This window comes from Lissotriton helveticus, chromosome 4_1 (genome assembly GCF_964261635.1).
Source record: "Lissotriton helveticus chromosome 4_1, aLisHel1.1, whole genome shotgun sequence".
Lineage (NCBI taxonomy): Eukaryota > Metazoa > Chordata > Amphibia > Caudata > Salamandridae > Lissotriton > Lissotriton helveticus.
In genome coordinates, this window is record NC_136063.1 from 955844437 (window position 1) to 955863039 (window position 18603).

At 45.8% G+C, this 18603-nt stretch overlaps 1 protein-coding gene across 2 annotated transcripts in view; it reads left to right on the plus strand.

Annotated features, from left to right (window-relative positions):
• The window catches only part of ATP9B (ATPase phospholipid transporting 9B), a 2445811-nt gene that overhangs the window by 2214883 nt on the left and 212325 nt on the right, over window positions 1–18603 (plus strand). The gene's annotated exons all lie outside the window — the stretch shown is intronic.

Genomic DNA, 18603 nt, shown 5'->3' on the forward strand with positions numbered 1-18603 from the left:
CAGACCGACAGCCTTGCGTCACTCCACCACTTTGGGCGCTGCCACCGCCCTTTCCGAGCTGAATATTTTGTTGCCCCTCAGGGAGACTGGGAGTTGCGCTGCACCATGGGTAGACCTCGGGCGAAGACACAGGAGGGGCAGAACGGCTCCGACTCTTCCCACACCCGGGCACCACGAGTAGGCCCACCTTACCTGGGGCTACCATCGAAAATGCCAGACAAACTGGACCTCATCCTCAAGGAGATTCGGGACTCCAGAGCAGCGATGGAGCTCCAAATGGGCGCTCTCACCACCGGATTAACATTGCTGAAGGCGGACCACGGCAAGCTGGTGGACACGGTTAAGGATCATGGTCAAACTTTAACAGATCTCACTCCCAGAGTAGCCGAACACTCCTCCACGCTACAACAGCTCCAACAACAGGTCACCACGCTCATGGACCGGGTGGAGGATGCAGAGGTAAGAATTCGGCGCAATAATATTTGCGTTATCAGTTTGCCGGAACACTGTGAAGGGACCAGAGCGGAGGACTTTATGGAGCAATGGTCAGAGACCATGTGGCGTCTGAAAGACTCTCCCCATACTTCTGTGTGGAACGAGCGCACAGAATCCCGACGGGACAGCCTAAACCTGGAGCGCCGCCCCGCCCTCTGATCGTTAAAATCCTTAACTATAGAGACCGGGACGCTTTGTTACAAAAAGCTAGGGAAAAAGGCACTCATCCAGTACGAGAACCACCACATATCCTTATATCCCGACTGCACAGTGTTGGTACAGAGACAGAGATCATCATATCAAGCGGTGAAGAAAAAACTTCAGAATGCACAACTCAAGTATGCACTCCTGTATCCTGCACAGTTGAAGATTATACACGACAAGAAGACTCACTTCTTCGAAAGCCCGGCAGATGTTGAAGAATGGATGGAGGTGATGTGCATCAGCTCTAGCCAAGCTAGTCTTCTGGATGTTTCCACGCAGGGCTCGGACGGACTCCCAAAGCGAGCCTCTCACTGGTCCCAGAACCCCAACCGGAGCGGTGGGGTGCCGGCCCATCGCGAGAACAGCAGAGGCGAGATCAGCAGGGAGCGCTTGCAGTGGCCGTGCCTTCCGTGAGGACTTGCACAAAATCTCTACCGACTCGGAGGACAGTACTCTCCATTCAGACTCCGAACATAGTGCAATCCTGTACCCCACCATCACGTCCAGAACAGCAGACGACTTGATCGATAGCTGAATGTAGACGTTGAGCCACAGTCGCTTGGGGCTATTGTTGTGATAATTATTAATATAGCTGACATATGCTTAGTACCAGAGAGACTACTGTATCCTTTTGATGTGTTGCTTATGATGTAAGCTGGTCAACTCCTTTGTAAAGTATAGTGGTGCAGGAGTCCACGACTACATGCCTTGTTTTTACATTTGACATACTTAGGGGAGCTGAGGATATGAGTTACTAGTCGAAGGGTTCCTTGACACTCATGGTTTAATATAGGATTATGTTCATACTACATCTCCCACCATATCTATATCGTTCCCCCCCCGGGTGGGGTACCTTTGAGCCGTCGGGTTGCAGACCCTTAGAGAACTATGGTCAGGTATAAGATTGGCTACCTCCCTCTTAGCGTACGCACAATTATTTGTTCTGTATTTCTGATACACCATTGTTGGGCCCAGTGCAGTTCAGGCGCTGTGCCGGGTTTTGTTCCAGTTCTGGGGAAAAGGGGCTCCTGGTCAGATCTGCTCAGCTACTTAACACTGATGGGAACAACAGTTTATACAAGCGAGCATGGCAGGGACTGCTAACGTAATAGGGTCATACAACCTACTCATATGGAACGTGCGGGGACTGGGAGCAATTCAGAAACTGCACCGAATTCATGCATTTCTTCTTAGACGTAAAACACAGATTGCTTTTCTCCAGGAATCCCACCTCACTGATTCCGAAACACAAAAGATGCGGAAAAAATGGAGGGGACATATTTAATCCACTAATTAGTCGGCCTTCGCTAGAGGGGCGACAATCTGGGTGCGTCATGGGGTCCCATTTTTTGAACTAGAACGCCGGGTGGATGACCAGGGACGATATATACTGGTGAAGGGCACTCTTGACGGCTCTCTGATGATCTTTGGGAGCGTTTATGCTCCCAATTTTGACCAAGATCGCTTTTTGAATAGGCTGAGTACGGTTTTGACCGACTGGGACGGGATCCCCTGGGTGCTAGGAGGGGATTGGAACGCATTGCTGGACACTGGACTAGATAGATCACACCCTCCCCTTCAGGCTACAGCCGCTAGTAAACTGGCGGAACAATTCACTATATGGTCAAATGGGTGGACACTATCCGATGCGTGGCGACGTCTAAACCAGAATCACAAGGAATACTCCTTTTATTCTCCGGTGCACAGCCTTCATACTAGAATAGATAGGTTCCTTTGCTCCAGATCCATTATCACGAAGGTTCACAAATCTACGTACCTGGCCAAGACCTTTTCCGATCATAGGCCCCTAGAACTTACACTTCGCTGGGGTATGGTACCTACCCCAGTGCCCACCTGGAGATTGCACCCACACCTGCTCAAGGACGCTCCCTTCTGCACGACCTTGTCCAATACTATTTTTAATTACTTGGCTGAAAACTGGAATACAGCCTCCTCTAATCTGATCGGATGGGACGCTCTGAAAGTAGTGGTTAGGGGGGTCGACGATCGGACAGTTAGTAGGGGCCAGACAGGAGATACATGAGAGATTAAAGGACATTGAAGGCAGGTTACAAACACTGGAGATGGGAGGCAGCCCTGGATCCGGAAAAACTGGAGGCGTTGCAATCTGCCCACATAGACCATGCGGAAACACTAGAGACATTGCGGACGATAGACTACAGGGCGTACCTGCAAGGAAAACACACTGAGGCAGATAGATCCGGTACACTACTTGCCCGCACAGTCAGGGATCCACCTGATTCCCCAATTATAACCAGCATTCGTACCCTGGCGGGACATCTAGTCAATACACAAGCAGAAATAAATACTGCATTTCACAACCACCATAAGGCACTCTATGCACCCTTCTCCCTAGTAGAAAGCTCCTCGATTGCCGAGTTTTTCCAGGATCCCCTTTCCTGGTGCTATCGGAGGATGTACAGAAAGATATTGATGGTCCCATTATCCAACAAGAGATACGCGCCGCGATTAAAGGTCTGAATCGTAATAAGACACCTGGGATGGATGGGCTCCCCTTAGAATTTTACCTTACCTACTCAGAGTCTCTAGTGCCTGCGTTGGCGGCGGTTTTCACGGCGGCATTTGAGACTGCCCGTCTGCCTGACTCCACCATACAGGCACTGGTTACGTCCATACCCAAGCCAGGGAGGGACGAGTTAGAGATGTCCAATTATAGACCCGTCTCTTTGTTAGCTACTGAATATATGATTCTAAGTAAGGCCCTCGCTAATCGTATACAGTCACACCTTCCCACACTTATTCATAGGGATCAGTGTGGTTTCCTCCCAGACCGAAGCACCTCTCTAAATACTCGGCGATTACACTCTATAATGACGGCCACGTGACCTCCACCATGCGGGATGTATAGCATTAGATTTTAGACAAGCATTAGATTCCTTATCATGGGATTTCATGTTTGAGATATTGAAACGATTTGGATTCCCAGATAACTTCCTAAAGTGGGTCCGCTTGTTATACACGTCCCCAACAGCCAGGGCCCGCACCGGCCGTTACATCTCCGACCAAAACACCGTTCACAGAGGCACGAGACAGGGATGCCCCCTGTCCCCATTGTTGTTTGTACTCGCACTAGAACCCTTGGCCCTGGCCCTTCGGATGTCAGCGGACCGCCTGGGCATCTATATCGATGGAGTACGTCATCTGATATCTATTTACGCAGATGATATCCTCCTATATTTACGAGACCTGACTGCTGACAACGCTCCCCTCCCTGCCATATTCGTCCCTTTTGAACGGTTATCAGGTCTGGCAATAAACCCCGCAAAGTCAACCAGTTACTTCTTCTGAGAGATGCCTCACCTAACTCGCCTGTGGTTCGGCATTTACTCTATCCCAGTAGCCCCCACTACCTTCAAATATCCAGGTATACATGTTTACAGAACACAAGTGGATCAAATAGAGGGCAATATTTTATGGGCAATAACAAGGCTCCGTACTAGTGTTGGGTTCTGGTCTTCCCTACCCTTATCAGTGATGGGCCAGATCGCCATCTCAAAAATGGTGATGCTCCCTCGCCTATTATACTACTTTGTGAATCTACCAGTGGTCCTCACGCAATCCATTTTTAATACATTGAATACCATTCTAATAAGTCTTATCTGGATAGCTGGCCGTAGATGGATCAGCCTTCGGAAATTCCAATTAGGGACGTCAACTGGTGGTCTGGGGGTCTTCGACTTTCGAGGGTACTATTACGCTAGTCAGCTTCAGTGGCTCTCATACTGGACTGCAGGCACGAATCTGCAGGAAATTGGACTTACGCCGCAGAGGCTGGACCGAGGCGAGCTTCATTATTTGCTGCTCCTTTAGGGCACACTGGGCAGACGACTCTGGGACCGAGATCATGAACAGAGCATGGAAGAGTATGCTGGAACACCCCAAAAGAGTATCGCGTAACGCAAGACTTAAATTTATCCAGACAATGGTACTCCATAGATCATATCAGATCCCTTGCCCCCCCTTACCTTTCTTAATAAATCTTTGACACAAGGGGTGGTGACTCCTTTCCTAAAATCCGCCACTATAGTACCAATCCTCAAGAAAACGGGGGCTGACCCATCCGCTCCGGCCAGTTACCGTCCAATCTCGCTGTTGCCCTATTTGGGCAAGGTGCTGGAGCGGCATGTAACAACGGTTTTCAGCTCCTTTATTGAGGATAATGCCGGCTTAGCGCCCCGACAAGCTGGCTTTCGACCTAGACATTCCACAGAGTCCGTTGTGGTGTCGGTCCTTAACAACCTTAGGGAGGGAGCTGACCAAAGCCACCATCAGGCCCTTGTGCTCCTCGATCTTTCCGCCGCCTTCGACACGGTGGACCATTCCATCTTATTGTCCCGTGTCGGAGCGGCGGGAATCGGGGGCTCGGCCTTGGTCTGGCTCTCCTCCTTCTTAAGGGACCGCACCCAGGCGGTTCGGCTGGGAGATTTCTCGGCTACTTCATTACCTGTCACTTGTGGTGTCCCTCAGGGCTCCTCTCTTTTCCCCCTCTTGTTTAATCTCTATATCTGTCCTTTGATTTTTGCTCTTCAACAGCTGGAGGTCACCGTTTTTAATTATGCGGATGACCTCCAGCTTATCTTTAATCTCTCTTCTTCTTCTCATTCTATTTCTAATTTCCAGTCAGTTATGGTTTTCATCAGGGACTGGATGAACCACAACCACTTTAAGCTGAACCCGGACAAGACCGAGTTGGTCCTTACGGGTGGCTGCTCCAGTCCCTGGAATTCTTTATTTTGGCCTTTATCCTTTGGGTCCCCTCCTACTCTGTCTACCTCAGTCAAGACATTAGGTGTCATACTTAATAATCAACTCACTCTTCACTCTCAGGTTAGTCATATTGTCTCTTCTTGCTTTCTCACTCTCCGCACAATTCGCACTGTTTCTCATTTCTTTTCCCCTTTGGCACTTAAACTGATTATGTCCGCTCTTGTTATCTCCCGGCTGGACTACGCAAATGCCTTATACAATGGCATTCCTGCGTATAGCCTACGGAAACTTCAATTGGTTCAAAACCAGGCAGCCCGACTTATTCATGGCCTCTCTCCTTCGCATCACTGCACCCCCATTCTTAAAGCACTTCACTGGTTGCCAGTCAAAGAGAGAGCCTTGTTTAAGTTGGGTTGTATGGTTTTTCACTCACGGCAGGGCTCGGCTCCCGCCTTTATTTCTTCTATGCTTAGGGAGTACATCCCCACCCGAGAGCTTCGCTCGTCTTCCCAGTCCTTGTTGGTGGTCCCCCGTTTTAAACGCAAGAGGCAGGGCGGCTCGACCTTTTCCACGCTGGCACCCACCTTTTGGAACTCTCTACCGGACCACCTAAGACTGGCAACACACTATCTCCCTTTTCGGAAAGACCTTAAAACTTTTCTTTTTAAACAGGCCTTTCCAGTGTGATATGTTTTTATTATTCTTTGGCCCACCAGCCCTTGGCATGAAGCTCACTCTCCCTCGTTAGTACCTTGCCCTCTATAGCGCCAAGAAACCGTTGGTGAATGCTGCGCTTAATAAATATTTTAAATTCAAATTCATATCTTACCACCCAAAAAATACATCTCATCCTCCCGGACACCCCTCATTGCTGCCCCCGTTGTAAAGGGGACGAGGCGGACTTTATCCACATGATGTGGTATTGCCCTCGAATACGGAAATACTGGGGTGGAGTTCGCCATGCCCTAAACACAGTGACACAACTGCCGGTCCCAGACGAGGCCTTACTTTGCCTTGTGGGCCTACGTAGATGCTCAGGGATGTAAAAAGTGCGGTTGAGATTCCTAGATCTAGCACTCATTTCAGCGATCAGAGTTCTTACGATGAGATGGAAGTCCCCCAATACCCTTTGGTTACAGCTTGGCAGGCGGATATGCTTCAATGGGATCGGGCGGAGGGAGCTGCTCTCCAAAGGGAAGAAGAGAGTGGACTGAAAAAGCAACCTGTAGCACTGGATTGGGAGTTTGAGGTCAGGGAAAAGAGGGGAAAAGGGAAGTACAATCCTAGAAAAATTCCCCCATGACCTATATATTTTTTATTCACTAACATTGTTTATATATTGCAATTTATTCAAACACAACAACATCAGGACAAATTTATAACATTTCTTCAGTATACTTTTATTTCATCATTATTTATTTTTCATTTTCAATTATTTTCTTATAAAATATTTTTATCCTTTATGTTTTTGCACTAGATTGGGAGGCCATGATGATTGAATTGGAAACACTCAAATGGTCCTCCACACAAGATGCTGCGACCCAGTAACACACACGGGCGATCAGTGTCCTTTAAGTAATAGGCCCTGTAGACTCAAGACGTAATAATTTCACCCTGCACACTGTACCCTTTAGAAGGATGATTCTGTATAGAATTCTTACGGTCATTGTGGAAGCTGAGGCAAGACAGACCAGGAGAGGGACGGGGTGGGTTAGGGTGTGGAGATGCAGGGGGTTTGTAAAAGTTCCTGTTAGTTGATTGTAAATATGCACAACATTGTAATGACGCTAAGGGTGTAATGTGTCAATTGCTCGATTGGTAACGTTGATCTTACTTGGGTGGGTCCTGATTGCCCTTTGATAACATATACACTGACGAGAACGGAATTGTCTTGTGGTTTGATTAAGGAGATTGTTATAATTGGAAAAGACTGTACCTAATGAGTCACGCTACTATTGCACTCGTCATACTGCGGACATCATTAAAGTGTGTTTAAAAAAAATTTAGTGTGGACAGCACAGATTCTGTTGGAGAGTAGGAATCAGGCTGTTACCCTGCGCAGCCATGCGTGGCTGCAGCTATCGGGGTTTTCGGAACCTGTCAAGGACGCGCTTCAGAATACGCCATTTGATGGTATCCACCTGTTTAGAGAGCAGGCTGATTCAGCCATGTGTCGGTTCAAAGCTAACCGATTGGAGAAAGCGTCCTCATAGGTATTCGTGGTTTGATTCTGGCCTCACAGCCATATTCTACAGGTCTGGGTTCAGCCTGATTCTTTCTTCAGGTGCTACCAACACCTTTTCTTATATGAGATCGAAGATTAATTTGTTCATGTGGCTTGCGCTCCTTTTAGGGATTTACCTCTTCATTCCAGTTAAAGTTTCAAATAGGTGGCATACGACTATTGCGGTTTCTTCTTTCTCTGCTAGGTGCAAAATTGCCTCCTCAGTTCTCAGCAGCAGATACAGTTGCTTTGTTTGTAGGATATGTCATTATGTCTTGTTGACTTTAACCTTCATGGTGTATCCTATACCCTATGTGGGGTATCTCTATCACGCTTTCGTCCAGCGTTTCTACTTAGGTCCATAAACATTTGTGCATATTATATATATATATATATATATATATACATATATATATATATATCACTGCTCCCAAGTTTCACCAGATCTTGTTCATCTGATAAAGAAACAGCACTCACAAGGGGGGGTTATCCAACCAGATTTTATTGGAACCCTTCGCACGCAAGACGCGTTTCGGCAATCAGCCTTTGTCAATTGTAAAACAGAGCGCATTGCAGTCTAGCAGTTTTTAAACATTCAAAAAACCATGTGCATGAATCATCACCATGGAAAGCGGACTGTTCTTGTTCATATTCGTCGCCATCTTGTAACATGCAAATTGTACATATGTTTGTAAATACATGATTGTACATTTGTTACTTTATATCAGGCGGTATATTAGTATTTATCAAGCTCCTGCAAAGAGTACAACCCAAGGATATTCATACGTGTAATCATGCCCTAAATGGGCTACTTACGAATTATACTCAATGCATTTGTATGTCTAATGCATTGAGTATAATTCGCTTTCCATGGTGATGATTCATGCACATGGTTTTTTGAATGTTTAAAAACTGCGAGACCGCAATGCGCTCTGTTTTACAATTGACAAAGGCTGATTGCCGAAACGCGTCTTGCGTGCGAAGGGTTCCAATAAAATCTGGTTGGATAACCCCCCCTTGTGAGTGCTGTTTCTTTATCAGACGAACAAGATCTGGTGAAACTTGGGAGCAGTGATTTTTGAGTGGGTACACCCCCGCTGAGCGAGCACCCGCTTTTGAGTGCAACAGGCTGGTGTTTTTGGGAGCAAGGATTTGAATTTCCAGCTGCACCGTGTAGGACGAGGAGATTTGCAGATACGGAGATACGGAGCCACTTGGTACACAGATACCGATAAGGTCCACCACCACATGCAAACGGAGGACGGGGACCATTGATACGATTCCGGTAAGGTGCCGGTGGCACATCACGAACTCTGGTATAACATACGTCCTACACTTAGCGAAAGGGGCTAAAGCACAATATTGACACGATGCGGATGCAGTGTTTGAACTGTTGAAATGTATTGTGAAACAGAGCGCCAGGAAGCGGCGCAAGGAATATTTAAAAAGCAACGACGTAATGGGACAAGTCAAGCTGGTCCAAGCAAGGAAAGTGGTAGTATCGCGAACCTCAACGCGAAATTAGCCACATTAGAACGCTTAATGAGCGTGAGATACGGAAATGGTGGGAGGCAACCTCCCTCCAAAACTATATCGAAGTCAATCGTGTACCGAGAGGTTTGAGGATTTATACAATACCGGCGTACGAAAATCCAGATCCCCTATTATTAGACGCCTGGGCAGAACACACAGTTGATTCATGTAGGGGTATGTTGGTTATTTTGGTACGTTTTGCATGGAGTGACCGCGACAAGGCCTTAGCCCTCATTAAAGATCTTGAGGATGATTTACTTAAAGAGCCTGAACAAGAAAAATTAAATGAAAAACGAGAATTGATGAAAAAACGATTGAAAACATATGAACAAAAGATCAAACAACGGAAAGAAGAGAAATTTAACAGAGATGAACGGGATTATAGATTAGGCAGAGTATTAACTTTTGCGAAAAAATATGATAATCCCAGAAAAGAACTGCGCAAAACCAGGTCTGGACCAATAGCGGCGGTACCTGAAACTTCAGAATCAGAAGTAACGGTTGATGAAGATTCAATAGAAGATGGACAGGAAGAACCCTCTCCTTTTCGCGAGGAATTCAAACTCATGCGGAAACAACAACTAGAAGGGGGCAGGGGCAAACCACCAGAAAGAAGAGCGGCAAGAGGAAGACGAGGAGGGGGGTGGGGGCCCAAAAAGTTCAAGGCTCACCTCCTGTAACTCGCAGCAAGAAGAATTTCAACAAACGGAATTAGAGAAAGAAGAGAATCTGACTATCACCAATCTAACGCCCAAAGTACTAACTAAGGAAGAGGAATCTATTCTAAAATTGGGTTTATCCTCCTGTCCTCAGAAAAATCTGGAGTTTGCACAGACCAGAATAGATTTATTTAAATTCACGCGGAAATTAAAGCTCTACAAATTTTTCAAACTTAAACCCACTCTTGGGAAACCATTGACAGTTGAAGCCCAAATCGAGGATACATCAACTTTTTTCCTGTAAAGATCTGGGTGGCATTAGAACTATGGAAGAACTAAGAATGGAAGTGAATGAAGAGAATGAAATGGATCTGAGAAACACTCAATTGTTGGCAGAGTGGGATATCCAACAGAAAGGGGGCATAAGTACGTTCAAACCGGCCTCAGGATTTATACCTCCTACATCATCTGATGCTATAGACACCTTCTCGGATGCAGTAATCAAAGATCTTACACGATTAAGACAAAACATTCAACATCAGGATAAATCAGGAAATTTTTCTAAATCTCAACAAAATGCATTAAATAAACTATGCGATGATTTTTCCCTGATTTGCAAACCTTCTGATAAAGGGGGGAACATTGTTTTGTTAACCAAAGATCAATACGAAACGGAAGCTTTTCGTCAATTGAATGACATTACATGCTATATGAAAATCACAGATCAAGACTATCAACAGAGTATCACAGATTTTCATAATATGATCACGAAATGGTACAAACAAGATATGCTCAATACAGATGAATATTTATTTCTCAGATGTTTGAATCCCACCACTCCCACTTTCTACTACTTGCCAAAAGTACATAAGGACAAATTAAACCCTCCAGGTAGACCAATTGTGGCTTCACAGGGTGGTCTTACAGAACATTTGTCAATGTACATTGATTCTTTTCTTTTTCCATATGTGATCACATTAAAATCATATCTAAAAGATACCACACATTTCTTGAATTGCATAAATAAGATCGAATGGAAAGAGGGATATTGTATGTTGGTACTTGACATTGCTAGTTTATATACTGGTATAGCACATGTGGATGGCTTGCAAGCGATAAAGAGCTTTTTGGATACCCGGAAATTGAGATTCTATGATCACAACAAAATGTTAATGGAATTTTTAACATTTAGCCTCAATAATAACAACTTCTTGTTTAGTGGCCAGCTATTTAGACGACTACTGGGCGTGGCCATGGGTTCCTGCTCCGCCCCCAGCTACGCAAATCTTTTCGTTGGCTGGTGGGAGGAGCAGGTGGCCTGGGCCGATACCAACCGAATGTGGAATGATAGAATCAAGGCATGGCATCGATACATCGATGGTCTTTTTATCATATTCGATGGTTCAATAGATCAGGCTAGATCATACGTGGAAGTATTACATGACAATGATGTCAATCTGAGATTCAGTGGGGAGATCAGTGTCTCCACTGTAAATTACTTAGATCTCACTGTGTATATAGAAGAGGGACAATTACATACCAAATTGTTCCGGAAGTCCACGGCAGGCAATTCTACTCTGTATGCCACCAGTAATCATCCAACTAAGCTAAAAAACAGTATTCCATATGGCGAACTGTTGAGGTTAAAAAGAAATAATTTGAGTGATGGGGAATACCAGAAGGCTGCTAAACAATGCATAGATCGCTTCAAAATAAGAGGGTACAGTGAAGGGGTATTGAAACATGCCTTAACTAGAGTCAACAATCAAGTCAGGAATGATTTACTAAAGACACAGGATAGAGCTAAAGATGTGAAAGCAACCTTTAGACTAATCACGACATTCTCTGATAATGCAGGAGAACTGAAAAGAATACTCCGAAAGAATTGGAATATCTTGTTGACTGACCAGATTCTTTTTTTTTTTTTTTTAAACCTTTATTATCACGGCACATAAATACAAGCATGTGCCTACAACCATCCCTGGCCGGCCGCTAGGCAATTCGTAGGGTCAGCAGAGCAATATAAAAAGAAACAGCGGGCCATAAGCCAGGGTCAGGTAAGTATCCAGGATACGACTCGTACTTAAGCGCACAGCGAGAGAAGCATGCATTAAGAAGGTTAATTTTACAATAAAGAAAGTAAAACAGAAGAAATATCAGAAGAAGTGCCATATGGTCACACATGATCCCACAACAGCGACATACAACAGAAAACCGCAATGAGTGTGAGCACAGTGAAGGACACGGGGGCAAGGCATACGAGTCAGGATAAATGTAAACAACACGTACATGTCATGGCGAATCAGCACCCCAGCTCTTAAGAACAAAACAGATTGTGGGAAACATGAAGACGACGACACCTAGAAAAAGAAAAGGCAAAGGGCCATAGAGACAAAGAAAGAACAAATAAACAACCCTCTACCCCCTACCCCCCACCCTGCACCCCTGCAGAAGGCTATGGCCTACCCCCCCCCCCAGCAGCGTGCCTATCGCCCTAAAGAAAGACCCGAAATATAGAAGAAAAAGGAAGGAAAAGTTATGGAGAAGGGCCCTCAAGCAGACCACCCGGCCCCCCCCCTCACCTGTCGCGCACAACATACATCAGAAGCAAAGTCAGAATAGCCACAATAAGCAAGAATCATAAAGTCAATCGGTATCATCCCCGTGGAGTGTCCTTCCAAAACACCGTCAGCCAACAATGTGTTCCATCATATCCTAAACGATGTCATCCCTGGCCTTCTCTATCCATGGTACCCACAGACGGCCATTCATCAATCGACAAACAGTACAGTGTGGTGGGTCCAACCGAACCGGGCGGTCCGGGAAGCGCCAATTCTCCATGGGACTGAAGCCCCCAAATCCCAGCCAAGTACTCATGGTGGAACTCCGTCTGTGGCAATACCGACACCGGAAACATCCCCCAGGCAGAACACAGTCTCAGCAGCCAGGAGGAGAAAGTCACACAATCCGACAATAGTTGAGACGCCGCCGGGGCAACCCAAACTATGGATCGATGTTGTATCTTCCGCCGCCGTACGGAGAAGGGCCTCGAAGAGTCACTCCCAAACACAACAGAGCAATCGAAAGTGGATTCACGGACCAGGTCTATCGGCGCTCCACAAACGTAAGCGCAGCTGGAGCGTTCATCACTGACGCAAAGGCGGGCACATCGGCACATCCCCGCGATTCATCCCTACCCATGTGGAGCGGTGGGACAACAATGGTGGCCATCCTCCTACCCAGATCCAGGGCGTCCCGGATCAGGGTCTCATGCAGAGTTGTTAACGCAGCCAAGACATCTCTGGACGTGGGCTCTCTCTCGTGTCTCCAGACCCCAGGACTCTCTCGCATAGCGGCTTCTCTGCCCGGGTGAGGTGTGCGTACGAGGGCGCTCTCCGCCATCTTAGCTGTCCCGGCCTCGTCCTTCTCCACCTCACCTCGGGACCGGGTCTCACATCAAGGAGGAACAGGATTCACAACGCGAATCTCACAAGCCAAGGCAGGTTCCGCCGCGGAGAGTCACCGAAAGGCTAAAAACTCCGCCACACCCCGGGGGCCGCCCGCTAACTCCGGGCAAAGTCGGTAATGGGCCCGGATACAACACCGGAATCGGGGGCTAAGAATCATGCACCTCCCCCGACCCAGCCGCCTCACACTCCCCGCATGGGTCTCCACCAGTCGAACTGGGTCGGCACTGTCGCCTTCGGCAATCAGGCTTCAGTTCCCTCCGGCCGAGTCCTCACCATCACCAGAGGCCGCTGTTGTTGCATTCGCGGCCGGCCACTCTCCGCACTCGAGACCCCGGTCCCAGCTCCGCCAAGGCCTCAAAACAGTCGGGGACAATCCAACGGGTCTGCAGCAAGCAGAAGCCTCAGGAGCAAGCGGTAAGTGAGATTGATCCTTCGCCTACATGTAGATGCCGTTGCAGGTCAGGATAAGTGCCAGGATGTATGTGCGGGGTGAGGAGGCTCACGGAGCCGAGCGGTTACGCAGCTATCTCGATCGCCATCTTGGCTCCTCCTCCGACCTTAATTGACTGACCAGATTCTTAAGGAAGAATTACCTCCTAATCCTCTAGTCACCTTCAGAAAAGCCAATGCGCTAAAAGGCCATCTAGTACATAGCCACCATGCCATAAAACCGAATACTATGAAAATGCCACAGTTAAATGGTTTCTATCCTTGTGGCCGTGCAAGGCATGTAAAATCAGTAAACGTACCTTAACATACAAATACCAGGGCTTAAAACACCTAAAAAGATCAATAAATTCCTCACTTGTTCCACACCATACGCAATATACTGTCTGATATGCCCTTGTGGGCTGAGATATATCAGCAGTACTATTAATCCAGTCAAGCTGCGTATTTTAGAGCATATGCGGGCCATTAATAACATAGACGAGGCATATATATATATATATATAATGAGATTGAGGAAGGCTGCTGCATTAGCCGAAACGCGCCACTCTTTGCTGGGTCTGAGGAGGCTTTATTCAATAAAGAGGCCTTAAACCTGAATAGCCCTCGTGTGCGTGCTCTTTTTCCGGAAGTGGAGCAGAGGTTTCTTTTAATATATTTATATATATATATATATATATTACCTACTGGCGGTCGCCAGTAGGTAGTTATAGTTAGGACCTAGTTACCATAGGAAAATGGCAACATTCTATTCCCAATAACTTTGGCCCCGATTGACGAATCTTTTCTTGAAATTTTCAATAAAATTTCTATGTTGAGATCAGCTCCTATGTTGACAGTTTAGGGGTGATTCCTCAAGGGGGGGCGAGAAAAATGGGGGGTCCCAAAACGTGTTTTCTTCATGTTAATTTCAATAGGAAACTTTAGACAAGGCTACAGGTCGAATGGGTGAACGGAACTAACCCAAATTTGGCAGGGAGAAGGGTCTTGGTCTAGAAAGCACACTTTTGTTTATTTGGTGTAGATTCGTTCAGTAGTTTTTGAGAAATATCGAAATTTACAGATATCAATATTTGGGAATTCTGCTATCTGATAGGCTGAGGCGTTACGAGCACGAGCTTGTTGCTGATTGGCTGCGAGCGGTGCAAGGGGTTGCTACTAGGAAGTGTTGGCCGCCATTTTGTGATTCCGTTGAAGCGAGTAAGGTGAAAAAAGGGGGGAAAAATGGGGGAAAAGTGGGAAATAGGAGGGTAGGAGCACTGTAACCTCTGTGGGGTGTTTAGGGTGTGCTATAGAGGAGGTGCGAAGCGAAGTATTTACCCCTACCCGTTTGTAAGTGGTGGGCTACAGAAATTAAGCGAGGTATTGCGTAGAGTCTGATGCAGGTAAGGTGAGCTGGTGCGCGACTCGGGGATTAAAGCGTGAGCCCAAATTGTGTGTCTCATGCTGTGAAGTCATGTGCCATGGCCGCTGCACTACAGTTGTGGAAGTAGTGACTGGATGTGTTTATAACTACTAGGACGAACTACTGACCCGTACTGGTATGAAAGTCCTGGTGTACGGAATATATGTGAGGTATTGTCTAGAGTCTCATGCTGCTAAGCTGAGCAACCATCAAAAGAATGGGGTAAACCCTGAAGTCGGCAGACCTGGGTAATAATCGTTGTACAAAAACAATGGTCTCAGACTATTCCTTTTTCTAAAATGATTCAATCGGTTAACTGTTCAAAGTTTGGCTAATTTGGTGGGCACATATACTATATTTCCCACAGTTCAATCAATGTACATGTTTCTCAACAAGCAAAGCAAAGAAAGTAGCAACAGCAATAATTCAAAAGTTATGGGGCAATTTTAATTCATTGCATTTCTGGCTGTCTCATTTTGAAAGCGTTTTTAGTTGCCCAAAAGAGGTGTGCAAAAGGATAGAAATATGATGTGATTGATAGAAAAGTTAAGAAGAAGAACATAGAATAACACAATATTTACAATATTTTACAGAATTATATATACAATATGTGAATTTAAACAAAAATAAATTCCTCAACGTCCTGGTGTGTATTGCATAAACTAAACACAGTTCATCTTAAATGGAGACACTGCTTCCAAACTGGTATTTGCACTAAAAGGTGTATGCTACCATCCAGGACAAACTAGAGCGTCGACGTTTCAACTCGTCTTGAGGCCTTCAAGGTAATTTTAGACCGTGGCCGTGCGAGTCTTCATCAGGACTGCAAATAAGGGCAACCAAGGGAGCAGCACCTGCCCTAAAACATAATGAATATATATGTCATGCTGTTGCTAATTATTCCAGATGCGATCATATATAAATCGCATTCGCCCATGGTAAGAAATTAAACTTACCCAATGGTGGTTGGATGAACCTTTATTTGGCGTGACTCTTAATTCTGCTGGTAAATTAATTACCTGGAAACATAACGGAGAGGTCATTAGACCTATCCTATAACAGTCAACAACTCACAGTATCCACCCAAACTGTATGTATCATTACCTTTGAGTAAAAGGCGGAACTGAAGTTGTGGGTCCTCCAAAGGTCTGACTTGAATTCAAAATTACAGTAAACCCTGTTGTAAAAAACATGGGTAGAGTAAGAAAAAATCGTTGAAAATGCAACGACAGAGATAGATGCAGGGTTTCTCTGCATAAGAATACACCATGTCTGGAATAACTCTTACCAGTACTGTGTGGGAAAATTGATGTCTGCACAGTAGGTTTCAATCTTGTCATGTTCGAGGATGTAAGGCTTCCTATAATTTAAATAGTAATACCTCATTAAATACCATCAAATATATAATAGATGGAATTCGGAGTATAAGGAAACTTCAGAAGCACTCACCAATTCAATGGATGTGATGTGCACCCACTTCGTGTCAAGCAACACGGGACACCCTGCATGGGTAAGCGGAAAAGGCGTTAAGAATCCACGCGTATTTGGAGTAATATCTGTGTACGGGTTAGTGTAAAGCGTGTTATCTTACCACGCTGATCAATTTCAGTCCCCCACGGATTCAACGTGCGCTATGCTCGGTGTCCTTTCGCTCGGTACCACACCGCAATCAATAGCGAAAAAGGTCTGCCGGCAAATATTCAACTCAAAAACCATCCATGGAAATAAAAGACGGCTGAGTACTGTTAATGAAAAGCGTGTCGGCCATTTTGGATAGAGGGCACAAACACGGTACTGTATGTGAACATCTAGTAACTTTATCAGTACATGGAGGTCTTGACAGCAATTAGATGTTTGGGCTGCCGATAGTACAAAACAAAGTTATGGAACTACTCACATGTGAATAGCTGAATTAAGGAGGCGCATTAACATCGTGAGAGAAAAACAGTGCAACCATTGTGTTAACATCGTACTAATACAATCTCTCACTCAACATTACAAATGCATTTACTTAAAACATAGAAAAATGGACTTGCATGATCAACTTACAAGGGCACTCTAGGCAATTTCAAAGCAGTGGCATCACAGTTACATGTATAACAATATGATCCCGAATGTATATCTCATGCATATTCAAGAAGATATTCACAACATGCATCTCGCCTCCGCTATATACTGTTAGACCCTCAGGAGAGACACCTGTCTATTAATCTCCTCCTGTTCATTAAGTCCTTGATTCACCGTGTTAAGTGAATATATCCACTTACATTCTCTTGTATTGAGTACATTTCCAAAATCCCCACCACGAACATTCCTAGCCACTTTTTCAATCACCCACCATCGAAGACTGTCGCAGTCATGCCCGAAGGCGGTGAAGTGTTCGACCAGAGGGGCCCCTGGTGTTCTGCATCTAATGCGGCTACAATGCTGTAGGATTCTGCATTTGACTCTCTGGGTCGTTTGGCCCACATACAGAAACCCACAGGGGCACATGATGGCATATATGACCCCGAGGTATTGCAATTACTGTGCTGTGTAAGGATGTATGTTTGATTGTTGTGGTGAAATGTAGTGCACTCATTTGTCAGAGGGCAAGCGCGGCACGTACCACACTTCGTGTGGCCTTTGATCGGAGGAAGATCCCACAATGTTGTCTGGCCCAAGGTTGGGTTTGAGGGTAACAATGCTCGCACAAGATGGTCTCTCACACTCATTCCCTTGCGGAATGCGTGTAGGGGTGGGGGCATGTGTCCCAATTCCTCACTCACCAAATGCCAATGTTGATTAATAGATTTCTTGATGGCACTACTCTTAGTATTAAAAGTGGTGACACATACAAGGCGTTCCTCACTTTGCTTTTTCTGGTTTGGTATTAATAGGTCTTCCCGATGGTTATGCCATGCCCTCTTGCGTGCTTTTTTTTACAAGGCGCATGGGATAACCACGTTCTTGGAGTCTCATCATAAGTGAAGATGACTCTTCGAAATAATCCTCTTTTTTGGTACAATTCCTCCGCAACCTCAGAAATTGGCCAAAGGGCAGGTTATCTCTGAGGTTGCGGGGATGATGGCTCGTGTATCTTAGCAAGGTGTTTCGCTCACTGCTCTTCCGGTAGAGGGTAGTATATAAATGCCCCTCATCCGACTTGATTTGGATGTCCAAAAAACTGATTGATGCCCTGTCATATTCCAAGGTGAACTGAGTGTCATCCGAGCAGGTGTTAAGGCCCCTGTGAAAATCCAGCAATTGTTCGACACTTCCTTGCCAAATTAAAAGCACATCATCGATGTACCGGGCCCATAGGGCAATCTGATTGTGATACTGATTCTGCTGGTTAAGGACATATCTGTGTTCAAACTCGCTCATGTATATTATGGCCAGATTGGGAGCAAAGCTTGCCCCCATCGCTACCCCTTT